The following is a 24,172-nucleotide window of genomic DNA, read 5'->3' on the forward strand; positions in this document are numbered from 1 at the left end:
AAATTGTGACGGGTTTATAATTTTAGGAATAGCCATCCTGACGGGGATTAAGGTATGGAAGACAAGACCAAAACGTACTACTGAAGAAATGATCTAAATGATCGGCATGCACGCCCTAATGCCAGCTGAAGACGACAAACACACAGACATCATTATAAAGGAACGTGAACGCTTATGCCAGCAGATAATAGAAGCAGATTTGTATCCACCATCAGTAAAGGTAGAGAACCCAAGAAACCCGAAAAATTACTTTGGAAAGTGGGTTTATTGCAAACCCTGTGGTGGATGTGTGTATATGTACTGGTCATTTGAAAATCACGTGAATCAGTACGGACACTTGGCAGGAATAACGAAGGTATGGTGAGTACGTGAAGACAAGAGAGTGGATAATTTTGTGGTCGACAAGTCGACCAGAGGGGTGACTGAAGAGGGAAAATGGGAGAATCCCTTCCCCCCATTCTCATCCAAACCATGGCCTAGGACATCAGGGCCCAAGCAACCCCTGCGAGAAGAATTCGACCCGCTCACCTCCGCACCAGACGTCAGGATCCACTGTGGCCACGCACCACACGGCCAGGGAGCCTGCCCGTTAATGAAACCACATGCAGGAACCTCAGGTGGTACTGACATCGACTTTATAGACCAACTTGATTAGACAGTAACCACAAACGCCATCATCGTAGAGATGCCATGACGACATAGCCAACAGAAAAGAACACACGTACCACCATGCACGTCAGTCACTCACACACCAACCTGCATGAAGAACATGCTCAGTGCTATGACACAGAGGACCGTATACACCCACAGACATGCATCGTTGTTATTTTCCACATAGGCCACGTACAGCACCGCAGAAACACAAGATGCCTGAAGAGCACGTGTATATGCTTGCAGATGCTTCCTCGCCACTAAAGCCATGAAGACGCCACGCTACATATCTACTAATGCATATGACAATCTGTTACCGCTCGCGACCCCTGTATTATGGATCATGTGCCACCACCCAGAAGCTACACCCAGGTAGGCCGCAAGGCAAGAGTCCCCAGGCAGAAGCCTCTCAGACAAAACTGCAAAGCACTGATCACGCAGAACAAGTCCCAACGAGAGCTCACAGTCAAGGCCGCGATTTTGCAATCTACATGCCGCGCTCCCCGCTCCAAGGTTACACCTGCCGCTGCTAAACACTCCTCAGAGCTGAAATACAAATCAAATTATCATAATTCTGCTCCAGCCACGGTCTCACCACACGTGACCAAGCCGACCTGATACGATGCCAAGGCCTACGGGACAGAAAAGCGCTAGGGTCTCACGTCTGGGACACAGTCTGCAACAATAAAGTGACAAATTGGACACCTACAGTGATGGGAAAGACGTGCACATTAGCCAATAGTCAGACATGTCTATTGCCCGCCACTGACACATAGTCACACATTGTTGCCAGCACCAGGTACACCGCGAGCTGGGAACAATGATCCCTGGCTTGGGGGCTCGCGGATGAACCAATCAGAATACGAGGGGTGCATCATGATGCCAATATATAGTCTAGCCAATCACCAAGTGTCCCCTTGTAACAAATTTGTTGTAGCAATTGTTAGGGACGGCCCAAGCGTACCACCTGACCCTTCCTCACCCAATAACAAACTCTCCTATAGGTAACTATACTGATCTTACCACTCGGGGAGCCAACCCGAAGTGGCGCCAGGTTTTGGGGATAGTTTTCCCAGGTGACGTACGTAGCGCGTCATACAATAGTAAAAAGGGCCTGCGAGCCCACTGATGATGAGAGCCTCCTGGATACATTTGGTCTGAGAGTTCGTCCCTGCTTGTTTCTGTAATAAACAGCAGTACAAACCCTGTTCTTGTGTGTGCCTCATACTCCTTTTGGAACGCGGGAGGAGTTGGGGCCTCCCCAGCCCCGGAGGTCAGCGGACGGCCCTGCTGGCCCCCGGGAAATCACCCCGACAATATAATTTTAGCCTGAAACTGAGAGGTTGGAATTGTAAGCAAGACAAACAGAACAGTTAAAATAGCTATACACATAGGATCTTGTTAGATATTTGCAAGCAGCCTGCTTGGGCAACAGTGAGCGTCCTCAGAGCTGTAAATGCACCCCCTAGCACCTCTCTGCACTGTTAATTTCGTGCTTTGAAGGTTGTTAGGCATAGGCCTGTGATGTATGTCTATCAGGCATAAAGCACTGCCTGACAGGCAGAAATCACTGGCCTATAAGGCTGGGGGAGGATCAAAATCCTTGGTTTCTCACTGTGTCAGCACAACTGGAGAGCCCCCATTTTTGTTTTGGGCTATAAGAAGCTGAAACTGTAGCATTAGAGTACAGATAGGGATAAACGGCATATGAGGAGGGACATAAAGCTTGTAGGTGTTGTTTGGTCATTTGACCACCCATTGACTGCCATGTCCATGCTAATCCCTATGGCCCTTCCAATCCAGTTCCTGCCCCTCCCGGCCCAAAACAGCTCCTCATGGGACCTTTTAGAGTTGACTTTAACCAAGCCTTACCATCAAATGGCAGAGTTTTTGCTAATGACTTATTTGGAGCCGAAAACGTGCTACTGGTGTAATAAAACTGTTTTTACCAGGTCTGCCTTCAGCCTCTCGATTTATAAGTACTATGTATACCCTTCACTGAAGTCCAGTTAAAAAGCATTGGGAAAGCCAATCATGTTGTCCTGTGTACAAATATTAGGCATTTACCAGGCACTGCTATTAGATGCCCAAGTACGCATGCCATTTTGCACTGCTGCCATCAACGGCCAGTTAATACCACTAAGGAAGTGCCTTTCTCATGCCTACACAAAAGCCCACACTGTTGGCATTGTCGATGCGTGTTTGAGGAAGGGCAGAATCCTGGTTTGGGTGGTCCAGGCACACCCATACCACCCGCTAGTGCCATACCTGGTTACATCACTAGTAGATCACATAGAAATCATCGGGGTGCTGATAGTGATGCAGTCGTTTATTTTTAAAAGCTCTACGTGTTCCGGGCACAACAAACTTGGCTCATGAACAGTTGTTCAGAAAGGAAAAAAACATGTCTCCCATGAAAACAAGAAAAAAGCCTTTTCAAAAAGGGAGAGCTCGCTTTCTGTTTCCATGGCAGCTCAGAAGCTGTAGAAAGAAGCACTCAAAGAGAGTGAAGGTCAAGGAAAAACAGAAAGGCAGATTCTTTTAATGGATGCGGATGGAGCTCTGGGTGTGTGCAGGAGAGAGTAGCTGTCACACAGCTGAGATGATGGACTTGTAACAGCGGATGCACACCATGTGCCAGGCAGTATGCTTGTGCTATCTGGCAGGGGCGTTGCTAGGGGGGGGTAAGGGGGCTATAGCCCCTGATCTTTTGGTTGTAGCCCCGGATAGAATCTCAAGAGCTACAGCCAAAAGACTAGCTAGCCCCCAGTCCCAACAGTTCCGACATCAGCTTAGCCCCGGGTCTTTTCCATACCTAGCAACTCCCCTGTTATCTGGTCACACAGCTCTTTCTACATGCCGTGTGTTCCCTTGTTATTGCAATGGAGTAAGATTATGGGTGTTTATCTCTAGGTAGGGGTGAAATGGGATAGTTAGTATCAAACTATGACAGCGGGGAAGGTGATGGGAGCAAGATAACCCAGGTGACAGGCTGAGAGTCACACTTGCAAGAGGGATATGGGCTCGGGCAGGGCATAGCATCCGAGGGCAGAGTGGTTTGGGGGGCAGAGAGCAGAAGAGGGGCACACCAGCAGGCGCAACGTTCCAGAAAAACAGTATTGATAAAGGGGTTTGGATGGTGGAAACTGTATGCAGGCAAGAAGATAGAATGTGGAAGCAGGGAAGGGAAATTGTGGCTGGAGCATGGAAGCAGAAGATGGAGGGAGAGTAAACCATCACAACAGCCGAGGAAGCAGGGGGAGATTGAAATGTGGAGCATGAAAACAGTGGGAAGGGATGAGTGGATGTGGGAAATAGGTGCAGGAAGTGGTAGCAAGGCATGGGGTGAAAGTTTTGTAAAAAAAAAAGCATGAAACGGGGACTGAGTAATGCTATCACAACCTTGGAAAGTGTGGGAATAGGGGACAGAACTTGAGGGCATGGCATGTAGTCACTGCCCGAGAGAAGGGGCAGAGGCAGGCTAAGGAAGCAGTGGAAGGCATCTCACAAACCACAAGGAATGAAATATTCCCAAATATGTTTATATGGGTCTAGACCAGTTAACCTGTGTTAAGAACGTCGATGATCTATGCCCCTGTCCATTCGCACTTCACACAGACTACAGCTTTGATAGTCCTTATTGCTAAAACAGTGGCGGATCACATCTCTGCTAAAAACCTGAAGCTAGATCCACTGTAGCTGGCTAACTTCATCTCAATCCACAGTCCCCAATCTCTAGTCCTAGATGAAATGACACTGCCAGTGGCACCCCCGGCAATCAGTGTTTTGCCAGGTTGGCAGCACCCAGGCTCCCCTGAGAAACATTTGTAGCATATGTTGCTGGACACTGATTCATGGCACCAGCATGTTTCCACAGGATGATTTGCTGCACGCCTTTTAACACTGCAATCCGTTGAGTCCTTTAGGTATTAAAGAATTGACTGGAACACACATAGAGATCACAGTTTCTCTCTCCAAATCATGGGCTCATTGTGGGCTTGAATTCTCGTCCTCCAATTAAACATCTACAGCTAGATGTGTCCTCTTGCTGATGTCATTAAACAACAAGAGCCGCACTGTCAGTCATATACCAAACGTGTCAGGTGTGCTAATGACAGGGCTGCATGCTCGAATTCATTACTAATTCATTGGTCCTTCCTGCCTCGCGTCATTTCCCTGGCCAATATTAATGCAATACACATTAGCCAGTTTAAAAACATAAGTATTATCAGCAGCAAAAGTCATTGGTTCGAAATCAAGGTGCTTCAATTGCTAATACATATAATTGCTTCTCAGATCTTTTGTTCAAATTACTCCCCACCTTTCGACTGCCCAAAAGGGAAACTTTAGAATAAGCCATGGTTGATTCTAGGTTCAACCTTGGGAACACCATTTACAAACTCCAGATGGGCCCAATTTAACCATGACACTGTGGCCATGGTCCCAAATCACCCAGACCTTCATGCACTGTATGTTGAGCTTTTCTATTATGAGCAAGAAGAGCACATAAGGAAAACTAATTTCTTCTGGGTGATGGAAGAAATAGAGAGACAGAAAATGCTGTTAAGTATCCAGATGCTAGCATTTGGTCAGAAAATGAATGCAGTAATACGACATGGCAACAGGTTTGGCAGCAGGCGAAGGAACTGGTGAAAGGGGCGGCAGGAGAAGGGCCTAGGTGCAGGTATATGAGGCATGAGATATGCATTTAAACAAAGGCATGGCCCCAAGAATGATTGCAGGCATAATGTGGAGGAACTGAGAGATGGAACTAAAGGAGACGGTGGTGATATGATAGGTTATTTATAACGCGCTTAATACCCAGAGGTTTCTAAGCGCCGACCCGTGGATCGAACCTCCTTGCTGTGTCATCTTGCTTTCAAGGCGAGCACTTTGCAGCTAAGCTATCCTCCCGAGACGTGCGTGGTAAGGCATCAGCACAGGGTTTGTGCTATGGGATAGGAGCAAAGAAGGACAGGAGCAACAGATGGCAACAAGGAATGTCAGCATTAGAAAGACCTACAGACATACAGTATGAAAACCATGCATTAGATGATACAATGGAAGAAGTACAACCATTGATTATGTCAGTTGACATTTGAAGGTAAAATATAAAGATGCCAAATGGACCCTTAGAGACCCTTAATAAGGGGCGAGTAACAGCCTGTAGCCATTTTCTAGTCAAGTAGTACAGGCTATCAGTTAAACACTGTGACATGAATAGGGTCTTGTATGGACACTTTGTGCAGGCACAATTTTAACCAAAATGACTTGGGCTATGGTAAAGATTAGTTACAGATCAAGTGCCCTTAAGATGTTTAATTACAGCAAAACATGAACAACTAAACACGTGTATCTATAGTGGACAATATCAAAAGTTGAATTACCTGGCTCTGCGGTCTCACTAAAAGTGTGTATCTCTTTATGAGGATGTGCAGACCCCAGTTCGTTGCTAGGAGAAAGAGAATGCGGCCTCAGAACCTGTGCTTAATCTTCCAGATGGGATAAGACAGGAACAGGCATTGCATGTAAAATTTCAGAAGCTACAGGGGACATCTCAACCCCACACGTGGATGGTACCATTTTCTCATGGGCCTGGGAGCACTTCTGCTTGCTGGAGGGGAGGACTATGAGGGAGCAGTCTGTAATCTCAAAAGGGGTATGAAGGTGAGCCAGTAGCAACCCAAACAGCAATAGTACAACCGTTTGATGCCCAATCAAGGTTTTAGAAAAATATATATTTTAAATACACAGACTAATTGTACACTCAACTATTAAAACATCATGACCACCCACCCTTGCAAAGGAAGACAGAGAAATGCAGAAAGAAATGATGCAAGCACTCTGGGTCTTAGGTGGGGGGGGCAACAGGCAAGAAATGCAAGAAGGAGGTAAACAAGGATGTCTTCCTGCTGGAAAAGGGTTCAAAAAGGGGCTTAACCAGTCCATTGTGCCCCAAAAGGTATACCAAGGGACACAGTCACTTCAGAGTACCAGATTCTAATCTTAGGCAGTTGGCTGATGTTGAGCCAGGCTTCAAGCTATTGTCCCTATGGATCAAAATGGGTTTGAAGGAGGAGAGTCATGCTGATCCTTGGTGGATTCAAGGGGATCCTCAGTGCGGTTCGAGGCAGCGATGGAGTTTGAAAGGGTCACCAGGAGTAGTTCAAGGATCGAGCATGGTTCAAAACGATGAGTACTGCTGGTTCGGAACAATGAGTGACATGATGGTCCAGCACTTCTATACAAGCTGTGATGCTCGGTTTGAAAGAGCAGTTCAATGTCATCTGCATGGGGGCCCGGTGCTTGAGCCAGACAGGTCATGGGGTGATGTGACATCAAGCTGGTTCGATGAGGTGAGTACGGTAGTTTGAAGATCAGGTGAGTGACAAAGGCAGCACCAGTGAATCCTTATGCTTCGAATGTGGTGACTGAACACGGCTTCAATGAGACTCATTCAGTTAAATGCAATGAAAACAGGGATATTGGCTGTTCTGGTACTCAGGAGGCTGTGAGACCCATTGCCGTGGTGTGGGATGTTTTTACCCATGCATCCGAGCCCTACCTCAAAAACTGGGCAGTACTGGCGTTGAAAACATCATGATGGCCAGAACTTCCCAGAAGATGCCCAGGGAAGGGCATGAAGAATAGGCTGCCACCCATTTTGCCGATGTTATGGGCACAGAAGGGCACTGCCTAAAACCACCATTGGACTACCCGCACAGTAGTCTGAAACCATTGGGAATGGCAATGCTGATTGCCAAAAGCCACATAGAATTGTGGGGAATTCATTTTTCTTGAATGTCAAATATGGCAAAATCATGGGCACAGAATTACTTTACTTCAGAAACACACCAATGCCATTTCCTGAACATGGACAATATTCTCCATGTAATATCACTTGCTGAAATGAATCAATCTAAAAAAAATCCCAAGGAGGGATGCAGTAACCGCAAAATCCTGAGGGTGGCGCTGGCGGTCTAAACTCTGACAGGAGAGCTGTCTTGCAAAACTGTCTAGTGCAAAGAAAGGGGTCTCATTTCATCAAAAGTTCAAAGTGGTTGCCTGTCCTGAGAACTCTTGACACTTCAGAACTCAACACAAGAAGCCAGGAAATCACCGGGTTCTGTTAATTAAATGCAAAGTGGCTCCCTGGCCTCCTGATGTCAGCTTCCCAGAGACCACACAATGGCCCCTCTCCTCTGAAAGGAATATGTTGATTTTTACTGTTTTACTGTCAACAAAGGCCTGCCTGCCAGAAGACATGTGACTGACCCACCCAAGTCTTGGAGGCGGACTCCAACACTCTGAGGACTGAATTGAAAGTAAAATATATATTTTACAAAAACACTGATAACTCTTTGTAATCAAATAACAGAAATGTATAACTTTGAGAGACTTAATTTAAAAAATGTACCTTTAATTCAAGCCCAAACTCCAAATTGTGGGATATTCTGGGACAAAACCCTGCTGTTTATTAATATTACAGACTCCCTGTTTCAGCTAGACAAACGAAAATGCATTGGTATGTGGGTAGATATGTGAGGAACAGTTGTATAAAATTTAATGAAGATCCAATGTTGTTTAGCACATTAAAAAGTGCTAAACGTTGCCATTTTTGAATGCAAGCTCTTAGAAACAGCAGATTTGGGACAGAGTATACCTCATGTGATATGTGACATGGGTATGTAATTTCAAACAACTGTGTAACTGTGAAATATGTATTTTGATCATATATAGATTTGGGTGCACAGATGACAGGGGAGTTTTTTTCAAGAGATCATAAATGGCTGACATCATTCTGACACAACTTAGCTCCCCCAATCAGGGGAGAAATGAAAGCTGGACCAATGACAAGTGAGAGGGGCAAGTTTAGTTATGACCAACACACACACCCACTTGCAGAACATATAAATGGACCACTGAAACTTAGGTAGAGACATTCATTTCCATCTGCAGCGGGACGCTCTGCCGGAAAAATCCATACTTACCTCCATCAACCTTCAAGGAGCCAACACTTAGACTCCAAGATAAACAGAGACTACAGAACCTTAACCAAAAAGGGCACTGCCAGCAAGAGTATTTGTCAACAGGCCTGAAAATCTTTTTGCAACTGAACTCTTCAGACAGCCGGCTGACGCCGTCTGAATTTTGCCAAGAACTTTTGCAAGAACCCGGTGACAGAAATATCCAAAGAGAAGGCAGGACCCGACCCAGAGAACCGGTGCCTAGCAGAGACCAGGCCATTGTATCCAGAGTGCTGACCCCGATGCTGTGAGCAGTTCCAGAGGCCAGGCGCTGTGAGCGGAACTCGGGAACACCTGACCAGACTGAAGTCCGTGACCAAGTCGCTTTCCGGTTCAAAATCTCTTGTGAGTACTCAGCAAAACTCAGAACACATCTCTTAGTTAAAATCATATAATTCAATCCATGTTTAATCTAAGTAGAACTGCAGCTTAGCAATTGTGTTATTCTGCCATCATTTTAAAGCTGAAAAAGTGTTGCGTTTAAAATTTGCAAAACCAAAAATGACCTTCAATAAATCGCTCATATCTCCGCGACCGTTTGTCTTAGAGACTTGCAGTAACTTTCATCTGAAAGCTTAGAATCTTAGCTTTTAATCGCACCAAGAACCACATTCCTACCCCTTATAGTTTTACCGCAATCGCGGAACACACATTCGCGAATTTTGCCGCGATTTGCAAATTTCTTCACGTGTAAAAATCTGCTGCTGCTTGCCTTCCATTTGCCAGGAATTCGTTTAACCTGCTAGTTACTCCTAGATACTTGCTAAAGTGAGCCTGGACTAATAATAACTTGATTTCACTCACCCTGAACCTCCTAGAGGGAATTAAAAGCATTTTAGCATATTTTTTCTACATTGCCAGCACATTTAAAAGCATTTGGGCCTGTGTTTTCAACGTCTGTAGTCTAAGTTGCTGGGTGAACTGAATCACATTTAATTGCATTTCTGAGAACTGTGTGCCTCCCTTCCATTTCCTTGCATTGCATAAAAGGGGGGGGTGAATTGTACAAGAAAGTGATTACATTGTTTTTGCTGAAATCCTATCAAGTTATTTTCTGTACTGCATTTCATTCCACATTGCATCCATTGGAAACCATAAAAGTGTTGTTGCTATCTTATCCATTTCATGTCAACTCCTTAGTGATTATCAAGAAGTGTGCTAGTGCCAGATTCTCCGTTGTTAATCTTTATCATACCAGATTAAGTGTGATATTCAATTATTAATTTATTATAAAGTGTGATAGATATATATTGCTTTACTTCTCAAATAAACCTTTTAACTTGCAAAACAGAACTACTTCTTGGCTCAGTGGGGTCAGGGGGATTCTGAGAGAGGGGTGTTATATAGGGGTAGTCATCCAGAACGCATGAACTGGACATAAAGATATATCAATAAGGGTTTTCATTCAGTATTATAGACTAGGCGTTGACTTAGCTGTAGTGTTGAATTGAATCCTCTTACAAATTGGGGGCTCGTGCCGGACGTTTGGGTTAGATCTACCATTTGTGCATATTAATACAGCGTGCCAGCTGACCAGATACACATATCCGGTCGGATCACCACGCTGTGTTACGCTGTAAAGCACTCCTCAAAGGAACGCTCTTAGAAAAAGGTCTGTTTTGCAAAAATAAAATACTAATTTCTGTAAATCAGGACAGAGACCAATCTCTAGAATGACGACCTTAGTAGACATGAAAATAGCCAGAGAGCACCTCTTACATAAACTATTTGTGAGAGGTGAATGGACTGAACAGGGCCAGGATGCCTGGTTGCAGGCCATCATGCGACAGGTCACTGAAACAGGGTCAGACCTATGGAGAGATCAGGGTCCATTACATGTGGCCCTGAGTGAACTATATATGGCTCCTAAAGCCAAAGATGAACACAATAAGATTGCCAGGGTAGCGGCATATTTATATTTACATATGGGAGCCATGCAGGACAAATGTGCTGAAGGCCAAGATCTGGCGAGTAGGCAACTGCTGGCATTACAGAAGGCCCAATCTGAGCTGGACTCTTCTGAGCAGAGGCTGCTCAGGAGCCAGGAGTCAGAAAATGATAGTAGGCAATATATCATTAAAATAAAAGAGGATATGGGCATCCTACAACAGGAAAAGACAGACCAGGATACCAGATTTCTGGCCCTGCAGAAGGAGCACCAAGACAGTTTGGACTCCTTACTGCAGAACCAGAAAAAGTTGGAGCAACAGATCAATTTCAACAGAGCATGCGCGGAGCAGGTAGTCACCCTGCAAAGCCAGCTAGATAGAGAGAAAGAGGAGAGCAATAAACTGATTCTGAAAGACCTGGATACCCAGGCAGAGTTTGATGAGGAGCGCCAAAAAGCTGGTGCCTTTCAACGACAGAGGGACGACCTGGCAGCACAGATGCAGGATCTCAGTCAGGAAAGAGACACTTTAGGCCAGGAAGTCTGCCACTTAAAAAAGGAAATTGAAGAAAATCACCTGGCCCTCCAGGGGCTGGGTGACCTCCAAAAAGAAAACCAGAACTTGGTAGAGCACACCAGAAGGGTGGAAGATGCTCTGGCAAGAAAGGAGCAGGCCAGTAGGGATGGGACTCAGGAGGTAAACCTCCTGCAGCAAAGACTGGCCCAGTGCTCCAGGACCAATCAGGAAACGCAGAGAGAGAATGAGGCTCTCTGCCAGCACAATGATAGGCTCCAACAACAGGTAGCGATGCAGGAGAGACTGATAGAGTCTAGTAAGGCCTTAACTGAGGAACTGAAGGCGCAGGCTCTTGCATTGCAACAGGGAGCAGGGGCGGATAGAGATGAGGTTCGCTGGGAAAGAGAAACTCCTGAGCATAACCCCAGGAGCCCTAGTACCAGAGGCCTTTATTTCTCTCAGTCCCTGGACTCTGCCACCCCCATGTCCCCTGGCGCACATGAGCACAGGGCCACAGGGATGGCAGATTACTATCCAGCTAAAAGTATGGGGCTCATAGGCCAGTACCACTCAGGAATGGAGGGGTGGGCATCCGGGTATGGGCACCCAAGTACAGTACAGTTCAGTGGGGAACCCCAGGAGAGTAGGCCCCTTAAGGGCATCCTGAAAACCTCTGCCCAGTTAGGTCAGTGGGGGGGGTACCCAGCAAATCCTGGCAGCAAGGAGGGATCTGAGGACTCCTCTGAGCACCACAGGAAACAGGAGACCAGGTCCCCACATTCTGCCAGCCATTCCCAGGCTCGCAGAATCCGGGAAAACCTGGAAGAACAGACAGGAACCTCTGGGAGCAGTGCCTCTGAGTCAGAGGATGAATGGACAAGGGTTACCCGAACCAAAAAGGCCAATAAGGCAAAAAGGGCCTTGCTTAAGGACCCCTTAAAGCAGATTAAGGCGATCAGGAGCGTCATCACGCCTTACCATAAGAACGCTAAGTATTCTGTCTGGGAGCACTTAGAGTTGTTTGAGCAAATGATGGAGACTTTCCATTTGAAGGACAGCCAAAGCTGTATTCAATATGTAAAGTGGACCTTCTCCCCGGAATACTCCAGTTTCTTTGCGGGGCTGGAGGACCAAAATCATTTAAGATGGTCCACCTATAAGGCGGCCATCTTGAAACATTTTTCCATTCATAGAAATCCTCAAGAGGCTCGCAAGGCAGCCTACAATTTGCAATGTGGGGAGGATCAGGCCCCACAAGAATTTGTGCAAGAACTGAAACGTGCTTTTGCGCAGACCACCAGAAGGGTGCGCACAGACAGTAGAGAATTCATCAATACATTTTTTCATGCCTTGCCCAAATACATAATGACCCAGCTCGTGAGGGATTTTCACGAGAAAAGATCTTTAGACTGGGTCATTGAACAGGCTACCCGGATCTATGAGGTGCAGAAACCGGTATATAGCAAAAGTAATGCCCAGAAAAACCCCAAAGCCAACAGCACCCCTGCTGCTGCCAAGGTGGCAGAGGTAAAGGTCACCCCCGTTTTGGATTTGGAGATGGGGGGGCCTAAAAACCTACCTGCACCTAATAATGCTAGGCCCAGAAGGTCCTCGGGTCAGTCACAGACAGGGAGCCAAGGAGGCAGCCCCACAAATGGGGTCCCTCGCTCTCCTGATTATGTAAGTCCCCGTTACAAGGGAAATCGACCCATCCTGGGTTATGTGTGGACTCCCCCAGCCCAAGGGGGGGGATCCAACCGAGCACCGAACCCAGGGAACTTCCCTCCAAACTTTCCACAGGAGGGCAGAAATTTACCAAACCCTGGGCAGAACTTTTTCCCCAGATATCCACCCGACTTTCAGCCCCAAAACCATCCATCCTTCTTTCCCCAATTCCCTGAGCCCAGACCACTGAATCCGGGAGAGGGGAGGCCAAGGGTGGAGGGGTACCCAAATCTTCCCAACCCTGGGTATTACCAGAGGAGGGACAGCTACCCTTCCCGGGATCAGCCCAGGGGAGAAAACAGGGCCCCGTATCAGCCTGAGCGGGTTTCCCAGTTAGAGCGCCAGGTTCAAAACATGGCGCGGGATCTGGGTCACATACTGAGGGCTCAGCAGAACCCTCAGATGGGCGTGCCGGCGCAGAACGCACCCAACTCTGGACCTGGTGCTCCAGAACAATGACGGGGGCAGCACCCCGATAACTCACCGGTTCCCAGGGAGGAGGCACAAAGGGAAGGGGGGTGTAAAGCCTTGGAGGAAGCTTCCTTCCTCACTTGTAAACAGCCCCTGGAAACCCAGGAACCGGAAACAAAATCTCTTGCCCCTGAAAGCCTGCCTCCTAAGGAGCAGAGGGGGGGGTAGGAGAAACAAAAGACCCAAACAGACTCAGTTTGAGGAGGAGGTACAGATATTCCAATTTGAGGGAGAGGGATCCTCAGGGGATCCTGGGAAAAGGATCTTCTCCTTCAGAGAGGGGGGAACTCCTCCCAAAGAAAAATGGGTCCCTCGGGATGCAAATCCAGACTGGGGAGATGTGGAGACTGAGCTACCGCCGCCCACCATCTCATCCCAGAACCAACAGCAAGAAAATCCCCTGGTTCAGACCCATCCTGGTGACTGCCTCCAAAAAGGGGGGGGCGGCCCGGAACCGGAGCCAGGGGAACCCACAATGGCTCTGATCTCCAGTTGCCAAATTTTTCTTTCAGATTCCCAAGGCTCTCCAGAGAATTCTGCCCAAATCTCTTCGCTAGCGATGTCCAAAACCAGAAAATTAGCCCACCAGTTGTCCAAAAATGTGCATTATCTGTGCCCCCTTGAGGAGAAGGAGGGAAGATACTATGCCCGGTACAAGTACAGGGGCAGGGTACGATTTCAGCGCTGGTGGACACTGGATCTCAAGCTACCCTTCTGTCCAGAAGGGCCTTTGACGAACTGAATGCAGGAAGGGGAGGGAATTACCAAATTCCTCTCACGTCTCTTCCTGGACAACTGCAGAACTTTGACGGGAAGGAAATTCCCGTTGAGGGGACTGCAGACTTGGACATTAAGATCGGGCGACACAAGTTGAAACACCCGGTCATAGTAGTGTCTCCAGAGGGCACCCCTTGTTTACTAGGGAATGACCTCCTGAGAAGGTTGTCACCCCTAATAGATTGTGTAAACAAGGTCCTCTGGACCCAGACTAGCCGACCAATAAAATTAAAACAGAGTGTCAACCATGTAAGTTTAAACGGCACCTGCCACATGGTTGAACAAAAACCGGACCGAGTAGAATTTCACTTCCAGAATAGCCAAATTCCAGACGTGACAGTAATAGCAGTAGGACAAGAGACTGGTGGTGGAGGGTCCTCTCTATTTCTGAAAATCAACCTTCCTTCCAGTCTAAAGTGGTACTCCATGCTGGAAGGAAACACTCTGAAATTCTATACTAATCCACAATCAGAAACTCCCACTCCTATAGTCCAGAAAGATGTGAAATCAGCTCAGAGCCTGGCTGATATTCAGCAAATTGGAGAGCAGTTGTTCATCCCTGTCCAGTTAAATGATGGGAAGGTCTCTGTTCTCGCTCGAGTGTGTGTGAACAACGGTAAGAGCTTCATCAGCGAAGCCATGTTTCGCCAACTCCCAAAAGATCCAGCCATTCCCACCTTCAAACTGATAGACAAATGGGAAATGGACCTGGAAGCACCTAATTCCAAACATCTCCTGCCAAGCAGGTGTATGCTCAAAATCTCCATTGGCAACAAGAGCATAGTCCACAATTGTTGGGTCGTGCGAGACGTCCCTGCCGCCTTTTACTTAGGCAGTGACATTCTCGATCGCTTTGCCATTAGTTTGGACCTAATAAACTTCAAAGCTTGGTCCCGATTAGCGGATAATCCCATGGGCTTTGACGATCCAGAAAAAGCATTTAGGTCAGCTCAATTGCTACCTTATGCAGTTGAAATTCAGATCAAAGAGGAAGTCACCATCCCAGAAAGGACCCGACAATTCTCCCTGGAAGTGAAAGTTAAAAGGGGACAAGAGTTGAAAAACCCTGATGCTTACATACATCTAAATGCTTCTCTCCAACAGCAAGGGTTGGGGGTAAACCCAACTCCATTAGTCAACATAGAACATGACACCATTCTAATAGAGGTGGATAACAGCGACTTAAAGAGCATTACTCTAGCCGCAGGCACCATTATTGGAATGGCGGTTGATGACCGACATTTCTCCATTGATCTTGGAAATGAACTGTTAGGACCAATCCCCAAGGACTGTTTTGACAGTGACAGTAATGACAACACAACACCAGACAGGATTTTTACCCGGCATGGAGGGAACTTCCTGGTGTACACTTCTTGCCCTTATGGTAAGGAAGATGTGACTTGTGACTTCAGGAGGGATGAGGTGATTTTCCAGGTCCATGAGGGCTGCCTTTCCCACCTGAAGCCTCCGGTCCAAATCAGCACTCTGACCAGGGACTTCTCCACCCAGCTGGAGGAGGCCGCGGAGATAGCCAAACCAGAAGTCTTTCCAGGCTTCAGGCAGATGGTGGAAGAGAGAGTCAACCTAGCTGATGCCTGTGTGACTCTGGAACAAAAGCAAAAGTTGAAACAAGTTTTCTTGGATTTCCAAGATCTCTTTGCGGTAGACTCATATGACTGTGGTCGCACTGACATCCACACATCAACAATCCCCAGGGACCCTGGCATGACTCCTGTGTTTGTGAAGCAATATCGCTTGCCTCTCGCATCAATGGAGTCCCTTACTGAAATAATTAAGAACCTTGAGTCCAGGGGAATAATCCGTCCCATCCACAGCACCTTCAATAATCCGGTGCTGGGAATATTAAAGCCAAACGGCCAGTGGAGACTCTGCGCTGACCTTAGGGAGCTCAACAAACGGGTCCATACTTCCCGATGGCCTCTGCCCTACATTGACCAAGGGCTGGCCCAGATCCAGGGGTCACAGGTATTCACTGCACTAGACCTGACCAATGGATACTGGACTGTGCCTGTCAGTAGGGAGGACCAATACAAACTGGCTTTTACCTTTGGGGGCCAGCAGTACACATGGACGCGGACTCCCTTCGGATACCTCAACTCCGGCAATGAATTCAACATTTTCCTACATAAGGCCATGCCCGACCTGGGTGCGAGGGGTAACCTGGCTTATGTAGATGATGTCCTCATCAAAAGTTCATCTGTGGAGGAACACATAGCGGAGATCCGTTATGTTCTGACACAGTTGAGGGCCGCCGGAGCAAAACTTTCCTTTCAGAAAGCACAACAAACCCTTGAAACATGGGAAGTTGATCCAAAACATTGATGATCTGGTCACCTCGAATGAGATGACCATCTATTGGAAAAAGATCAAGGGTCATTCCAAAGTAGAGGGACCAGACAAAACTGGAAATGACTTAGCTGATCAGCTGGCCAAAACTGGGGCCATCCAAGGAGATCTAATTGAGATTGAGTCCCTGTTGGGAGAAATCCAGTTCACTGCTATCACTAGGTCCCAGACAAATGCTCACAACGACCTTTCAATTGCACAATGGAGTAAGGAGACCCCTGATGCTGATTTGATTACAGCTCAGAAGGGGGATCCAATTATTGGTAAGTTTTACCAGCACCTTGAGGACCCTGAGAACTTTCCCTTGACGGATACCGATTATATTGGGAAAGAGGACCTAAGAGTGTTGATGAAATGTCCAAAAATGTTCCGGATCCAAGACGGTTTGTTGGTAAGGAAATCCAAAGCTGGCCACGATCAGTGGGTGGTTCCTACCTCATTCCGAAGCCTGATGTTAAGTCACGCCCATGATGCGGCCACCGCCGGTCATAGGGGGTTTCACACAACATTGGAAATCTTAAGAGAGGTTGCATACTGGCCACACATGGGGCAGGACCTCGACCAATACTTGAAGGGGTGTCTTGTGTGTGCACAATTTCAGCCATCATCCCTCACGCACCGTGCGCCTCTCCAAAAGCGGGGGATGACACTGCCATGGTCAGATTTACAAATCGACTTTGTAGGCCCCGTGATTCGCTCTGCTAGGGGGAATAAGTACATGTTGACTGTGACATGCTTGTTTACCAAGTGGGTGGAATGTCTCTCAGCCCCAAACTGCAAGGCAGAAACGGCAGCTGCCTTGATGATTAACCACATCTTTTCCCGTTTTGGTCTACCTCAAAGGATTGAGTCAGACAGGGGTAGCCACTTCACCAGTGAAGTAATGACAAAGATGTGGGAGATACTGGGGGTCAAAAGGAAGTTGCATATTGCTTATAGACCAGCTTCTTCTGGGGCAGTAGAGAGATATAACCGGACAATTGTGAGCATCTTAAAGAAGTTTGTGGCAGATTCTGGGCCAAGTTGGGATATCCGACTACCTCTGGTCCTAATGGCCATCAGATCTACCCCTTCATCTGCAACCAAAATGTCACCATTTGAGTTGATGACTGGGCGCAAGATGGTGCTTCCACAGCATTTGCTCTACAGGACCCAAGAGCAGACACTGATAAATGCCTCCACAACTCATGAGTATGTGGAGAATTTAAGGAAACACCTTCAACATGTTTTTGCTTATGCTCAGCGGAATCTAGAAAGATCAGCTGATAGCATGAAGACCCATTATGACCTGAAAACTTCCAGGAAGGAATATCAGGTGGGAGACCGGGTCTATCTATACAACTTCCAAAGGAACCAGGCCAAGCAGCGCAAATTTTTGCCTACATGGAAGGGACCCTTTGAGATCATCGACAAGATCTCCCCTGTGGCCTACAAAATCCACATCCCCAAAGGTCCTTTGGCAGCGGGGGAAGACAAGTGGGTCCACATAAACCAGTTGAAGTGTTGCCATCCCAGGCACGCTCTGCAACAACTGGAGGAATCCTCTGGAATCCTAGCGGGTACTGTCTCAGACTAATTCAGTTCCATTCATAAAACATACCACATCTAGTCTCTAAAATATTGTGATTTGCATGAAACTGTCTCTTAGTTATACTGTTTTTTATCAAAATAAGAATGTAATGTTTCGTTATGATGAAATGCATATGCTGCCCCACTATCTCAACAGTGGTGGAAAAACGTCTATGAGTAGGTATTGCTGCTCTTCCTTTGTCGTCCTAGGAGAAAGAAAACCTGGAGACGGGCCAAGGAGGACGATCCGGAGACCGGGAGCAGAGACGCCATGGGCCGGGGTACCGCCCAATATTCCCATCAGGACCGGCGAGGAGAACCGATCGATCCACCGGATGGAGGAAAAGATGCTGAACTGTGCCATCTATTGGAAGAAGATGAGGAAACATCCCAGGTCTTGCGAGTCCCATCAGGAAACAGAATGGCCATCGCAAGAGGGGGGCTTGTGGGATGTTTTTACCCATGCATCCGAGCCCTACCTCAAAAACTGGGCAGTACTGGCGTTGAAAACATCATGATGGCCAGAACTTCCCAGAAGATGCCCAGGGAAGGGCATGAAGAATAGGCTGCCACCCATTTTGCCGATGTTATGGGCACAGAAGGGCACTGCCTAAAAGCACCATTGGACTACCCGCACAGCAGTCTGAAACCATTGGGAATTGCAATGCTGATTGCCAAAAGCCACCTAGAATTGTGGGGAATTCATTTTTCTTGAATGTCAAATATGGCAAAATCATGGGCACAGAATTACTTTACTTCAGAAACACACCAATGCCATGTCCTGAACATGGACAATATACTCCATGTAATATCACTTGCTGAAATGAATCAATCTAAAAAAAATCCCAAGGAGGGATGCAGTAACCGCAAAATCCTGAGGGTGGTGCTGGCGGTCTAAACTCTGACAGGAGAGCTGTCTTGCAAAACTGTCTAGTGCAAAGAAAGGGGTCTCATTTCATCAAAAGTTCAAAGGGGTTGCCTGTCCTGAGAACTCTTGACACTTCAGAACTCAACACAAGAAGCCAGGAAATCACAGGGTTCTGTTAATTAAATGCAAAGTGGCTCCCTGGCCTCCTGATGTCAGCTTCCCAGAGACCACACAATGGCCCCTCTCCTCTGAAAGGAATATGTTGATTTTTACTGTTTTACTGTCAACAAAGGCCTGCCTGCCAGAAGACATGTGACTGACCCACCCATGTCTTGGAGGCGGACTCCAACACTCTGAGGACTGAACTGAAAGTAAAATATATATTTTACAAAAACACTGATAACTCTTTGTAATCAAATGACAGAAATGTATAACTTTGAGAGACTTAATTTAAAAAATGTACCTTTAATTCAAGCCCAAACTCCAAATTGTGGGATATTCTGGGACAAAACCCTGCTGTTTATTAATATTACAGACTCCCTGTTTCAGCTAGACAAACGAAAATGCATTGGTATGTGGGTAGATATGTGAGGAACAGTTGTATAAAATTTAATGAAGATCCAATGTTGTTTAGCACATTAAAAAGTGCTAAAAGTTGCCATTTTTGAATGCAAGCTCTTAGAAACAGCAGATTTGGGACAGAGTATACCTCATGTGATATGTGACATGGGTATGTAATTTCAAACAACTGTGTAACTGTGAAATATGTATTTTGATCATATATAGATTTGGGTGCACAGATGACAGGGGAGTTTTTTTCAAGAGATCATAAATGGCTGACATCATTCTGACACAATTTAGCTCCCCCAATCAGGGGAGAAATGAAAGCTGGACCAATGACAAGTGAGAGGGGCAAGTTTAGTTATGACCAACACACACACCCACTTGCAGAACATATAAATGGACCACTGAAACTTAGGTAGAGACATTCATTTCCATCTGCAGCGGGACGCTCTGCCGGAAAAATCCATACTTACCTCCATCAACCTTCAAGGAGCCAACACTTAGACTCCAAGATAAACAGAGACTACAGAACCTTAACCAAAAAGGCAACTACCAGCAAGAGTATTTGTCAACAGGCCTGAAAATCTTTTTGCAACTGAACTCTTCAGACAGCCGGCTGACGCCGTCTGAATTTTGCCAAGAACTTTTGCAAGAACCCGGTGACAGAAATATCCAAAGAGAAGGCAGGACCCGACCCAGAGAACCGGTGCCTAGCAGAGACCAGGCCATTGTATCCAGAGTGCTGACCCCGATGCTGTGAGCAGTTCCAGAGGCCAGGCGCTCTGAGCGGAACTCGGGAACACCTGACCAGACTGAAGTCCGTGACCAAGTCGCTTTCCGGTTCAAAATCTCTTGTGAGTACTCAGCAAAACTCAGAACACATCTCTTAGTTAAAATCATATAATTCAATCCATTTTTAATCTAAGTAGAACTGCAGCTTAGCAATTGTGTTATTCTGCCATCATTTTAAAGCTGAAAAAGTGTTGCGTTTAAAATTTGCAAAACCAAAAACGACCTTCACTAAATCGCTCATATCTCCGCGACCGTTTGTCTTAGAGACTTGCAGTAACTTTCATCTGAAATCTTAGAATCTTAGCTTTTAATCGCACCAAGAACCACATTCCTACCCCTTATAGTTTTACCGCAATCGCGGAACACGCATTCGCGAATTTTGCCGCGATTTGCAAATTTCTTCACGTGTAAAAATCTGCTGCTGCTTGCCTTCCATTTGCCAGAAATTCGTTTAACCTGCTAGTTACTCCTAGATACTTGCTAAAGTGAGCCTGGACTAATAATAACTTGATTTCACTCACCCTGAACCTCCTAGAGGGAATTAAAAGCATTTTAGCATATTTTTTTCTACATTGCCAGCACATTTAAAAGCATTTGGGCCTGTGTTTTCAACGTCTGTAGTCTAAGTTGCTGGGTGAACTGAATCACATTTAATTGCATTTCTGAGAACTGTGTGCCTTCCTTCCATTTCCTTGCATTGCATAAAAGGGGGGGGGGGTGAATTGTACAAGAAAGTGATTACATTGTTTTTGCTGAAATCCTATCAAGTTATTTTCTGTACTGCATTTCATTCCACATTGCATCCATTGGAAACCATAAAAGTATTGTTGCTATCTTATCCATTTCATGTCAACTCCTTAGTGATTATCAAGAAGTGTGCTAGTGCCAGATTCTCCGTTGTTAATCTTTATCATACCAGATTAAGTGTGATATTCAATTATTAATTTATTATAAAGTGTGATAGATATATATTGCTTTACTTCTCAAATAAACCTTTTAACTTGCAAAACAGAACTACTTCTTGGCTCAGTGGGGTCAGGGGGATTCTGAGAGAGGGGTGTTATATAGGGGTAGTCATCCAGAACGCATGAACTGGACATAAAGATATATCAATAAGGGTTTTCATTCAGTATTATAGACTAGGCGTTGACTTAGCTGTAGTGTTGAATTGAATCCTCTTACAGTGGGGCTCAAGGACAGAAGAAGTCCTTTCAGGTTCTGCTCTCCCAGCCGAGGGAGGTTTAGAAGCAGAGTGGCAGGTCCTGGGCCTCAGCAACAGTCACCCCAATGTGCCCTTCGAGTGGGTAGGAAGCATAGCTGGCCTCTACCTTGGAACACACATTTACCTCAATGGCTGATGGCTTTGGAAACATCAACTCTCTCAAAAGGAGTCCAAATTAATTCATTGTTATGTCCTGCATGGTCCCAAAGTGAATCAAAGAAGGGGTGGGAGACCCCTTTTTTAAAGGTAAAATGCCCCATGGGATTGGATGAAAACAAACCTGTTTTAAGGGTTCAAATACCTGTCCTCGTGACAAGTGACCTTTGACTGGTTGCATCATGCCCAAAGTGATTTTTGCTAAAGGAAGGTGACAGAAAGGAAGGGGAGGTACAGAGAAAAACAAAATTATGGAACCCTACCCTCACTGTGCTGAGCTCCATATGACTACAACAGTTCTGCTCCAACTACGACCCACAGCGTACATATGGCTTTTGATATGCAACACCCTGTGTGAGGTTAGTCCTTTTTTAAGGGTGTGCCCTTTGATTCCTGTTTACCAGGACAATGCCTTCTGAGTGACTATCCTGCTGGAGACAGGTGCTACTCGACCTCACAAAGGATCAAAAGAGAGACAGCCCCCACTGGACTGCTGGGTGTAAAAGACACAAAAGGTCTAATGAGAACATATAGCCTGCCCATGGGTGGCCTGGGCTCACAGTGATGACACATGCACTGTACTGATCACATGTGGCTTTAATAATTAGGTGAATTGCCATCCACCTGTCTCGAACTCAGGAATGGCTTATGTTTAAAGATTAAACTGACACCAGGATGGTAGTTCATCATAATTATGCAGTGTGGAGACAGAGGTGTCAATTTTAATTGCAGCCTCTGTGCTGAAGTGACTTTTCTGTCGCCCCACACGTTAAATTTGAACCAGCTCTGTGCCCCTGTGGAGCAGGTGCTGCTGATCAGGATACCGATGCAGCAGGGCACATGTGTAAACTCTGCTTTTGACATGGAGTTTGATGAAAGGAGGGCCTGGTTAGCAGACCACGGTTTCTGAGACAGAATTATCCACATCATTTCATTACTAATGAAAATAGGCTTTTACACCCTCACCAGATGGCAATTTTTCACAGAATCATGGTCTGACTAGTCTTAATATGTGCTAGTCATCTTCCATTGAACCCTTATTCACAACACCATCTAGTGGTAACAACAGCAATGAGGAGGCTTCCTCATATTGGGACACACCAGTCCGTCACCCATGCCAGGCACCTTGGCACAAGCACCCTTCAGTCCCACATCCTCTGAGCCTATACAAAATCTCTGAGTTCCAAACATACTATGCCAGTTTCATCATAGACCAGCAAGACCTTTTATGAGTTGGGCAGTGCAGGTGAAATGCAGCAGTATTACCATATACCGCTGCATTCCCGCACTGATGAACTATGAGGTGGACCGAAAATTGGAGGATTCACTTCCAGCTACGAGCTGGACGTAAATCCACTGACTTTCTGCCCATTTTCAGCAGAATTACCACAGTGGTATTTCTGACTAGGTAATTCAGCTTAAAAAGCCTAATTGAATCCTGTGGACTCATAAAAAATGAGGAGTTATACTGCCACCGCCACTTGTAATTCAGTGGTAATTCCACCGGACCAAGTGGTGGTAAAAGAAATAGAGTTTGGTAGTATTTGGATGAATTTACTGCCCACATACAAACAAACCCGTCATTACTCCCCTTGTCTGCACCACAACTGTAGATTGATATTACAGGTGCCACTATTTGGGCAGGCACAGATAGGCTACTGATACGTCTTTCTGGCATACACTGCCTATATTACCACAGAACCATCAGTTGGGGCTACCACCACACAGCAGTGGAGGATGCAGTGGAAGGGCATATTCTCCTGTATTACCCAACTGACGTAGCACTGGGTAAAAGGCAAGCAAAAGGGCAGGTGGAGCGGCTGCCTTCAGAGTAAGTTTGGTAATCCCTAAATAGTACTGGAGCAGCTCTGCAAATGGGAGAGACGGTCACAATGAGCTGCAAGAGCTTCTTAGTTGCACCACTCTCTGCAGAGTGGTGAAAAAGAGGGGGAAAGGGAAAAAGAGGGTAAAACGGAATGGGTTGCTGACTTAATTAGTTATTTAGTGTTAAAGGAGCTAATCCAGACATAGGGGGTCATTCCGAGTTGGGCGGTAAGGGTTTATGGGCACCGATAAGGATGCCGTAAACCCTTCCCGCCCTATTCCGAAGTCCCTTAGCGGGTGCCAGCAGGGATGGGTGGTCTGACCACACGTTCTCTGCAGTTCCCGTTAAGGGACCTTGGAGCTAATAACGGTACCGCAATTTGTGGTACCGTTATTAGCGCCTTCCCCATTCCCATTGAGCCCTATGGGGGCTCAAAGGGAATGGGGAATGGTTTACTGAATGGGGACTTACCGGGTCCTCTAGGGTGGGAATGACCCGGTAAGTCCCCATTCAGCCAGACCGGACCCAGACCCGGATTTGGGGGCAGCCATGGTGCTAATAGCACCATGGCTACCTCCAAACTCGGAATGACCACATTAACAGAACGAATGTTGGCCCACACCTTTACAATTTATAAACGTAAGATACTACACTACATCATTGGATGGTAGATAGCAATTAATCATGTTTCACCTATTCTTAGAGTAATATTCATTAGAATTTGTCATCTACAGCATGCACAATGTTGTCAGC

This window comes from Ambystoma mexicanum, chromosome 7q, assembly GCF_040938575.1.
Source record: "Ambystoma mexicanum isolate Mex_15411 chromosome 7q, UKY_AmexF1_1, whole genome shotgun sequence".
In the NCBI taxonomy this organism is placed as follows: Eukaryota; Metazoa; Chordata; class Amphibia; order Caudata; family Ambystomatidae; genus Ambystoma; species Ambystoma mexicanum.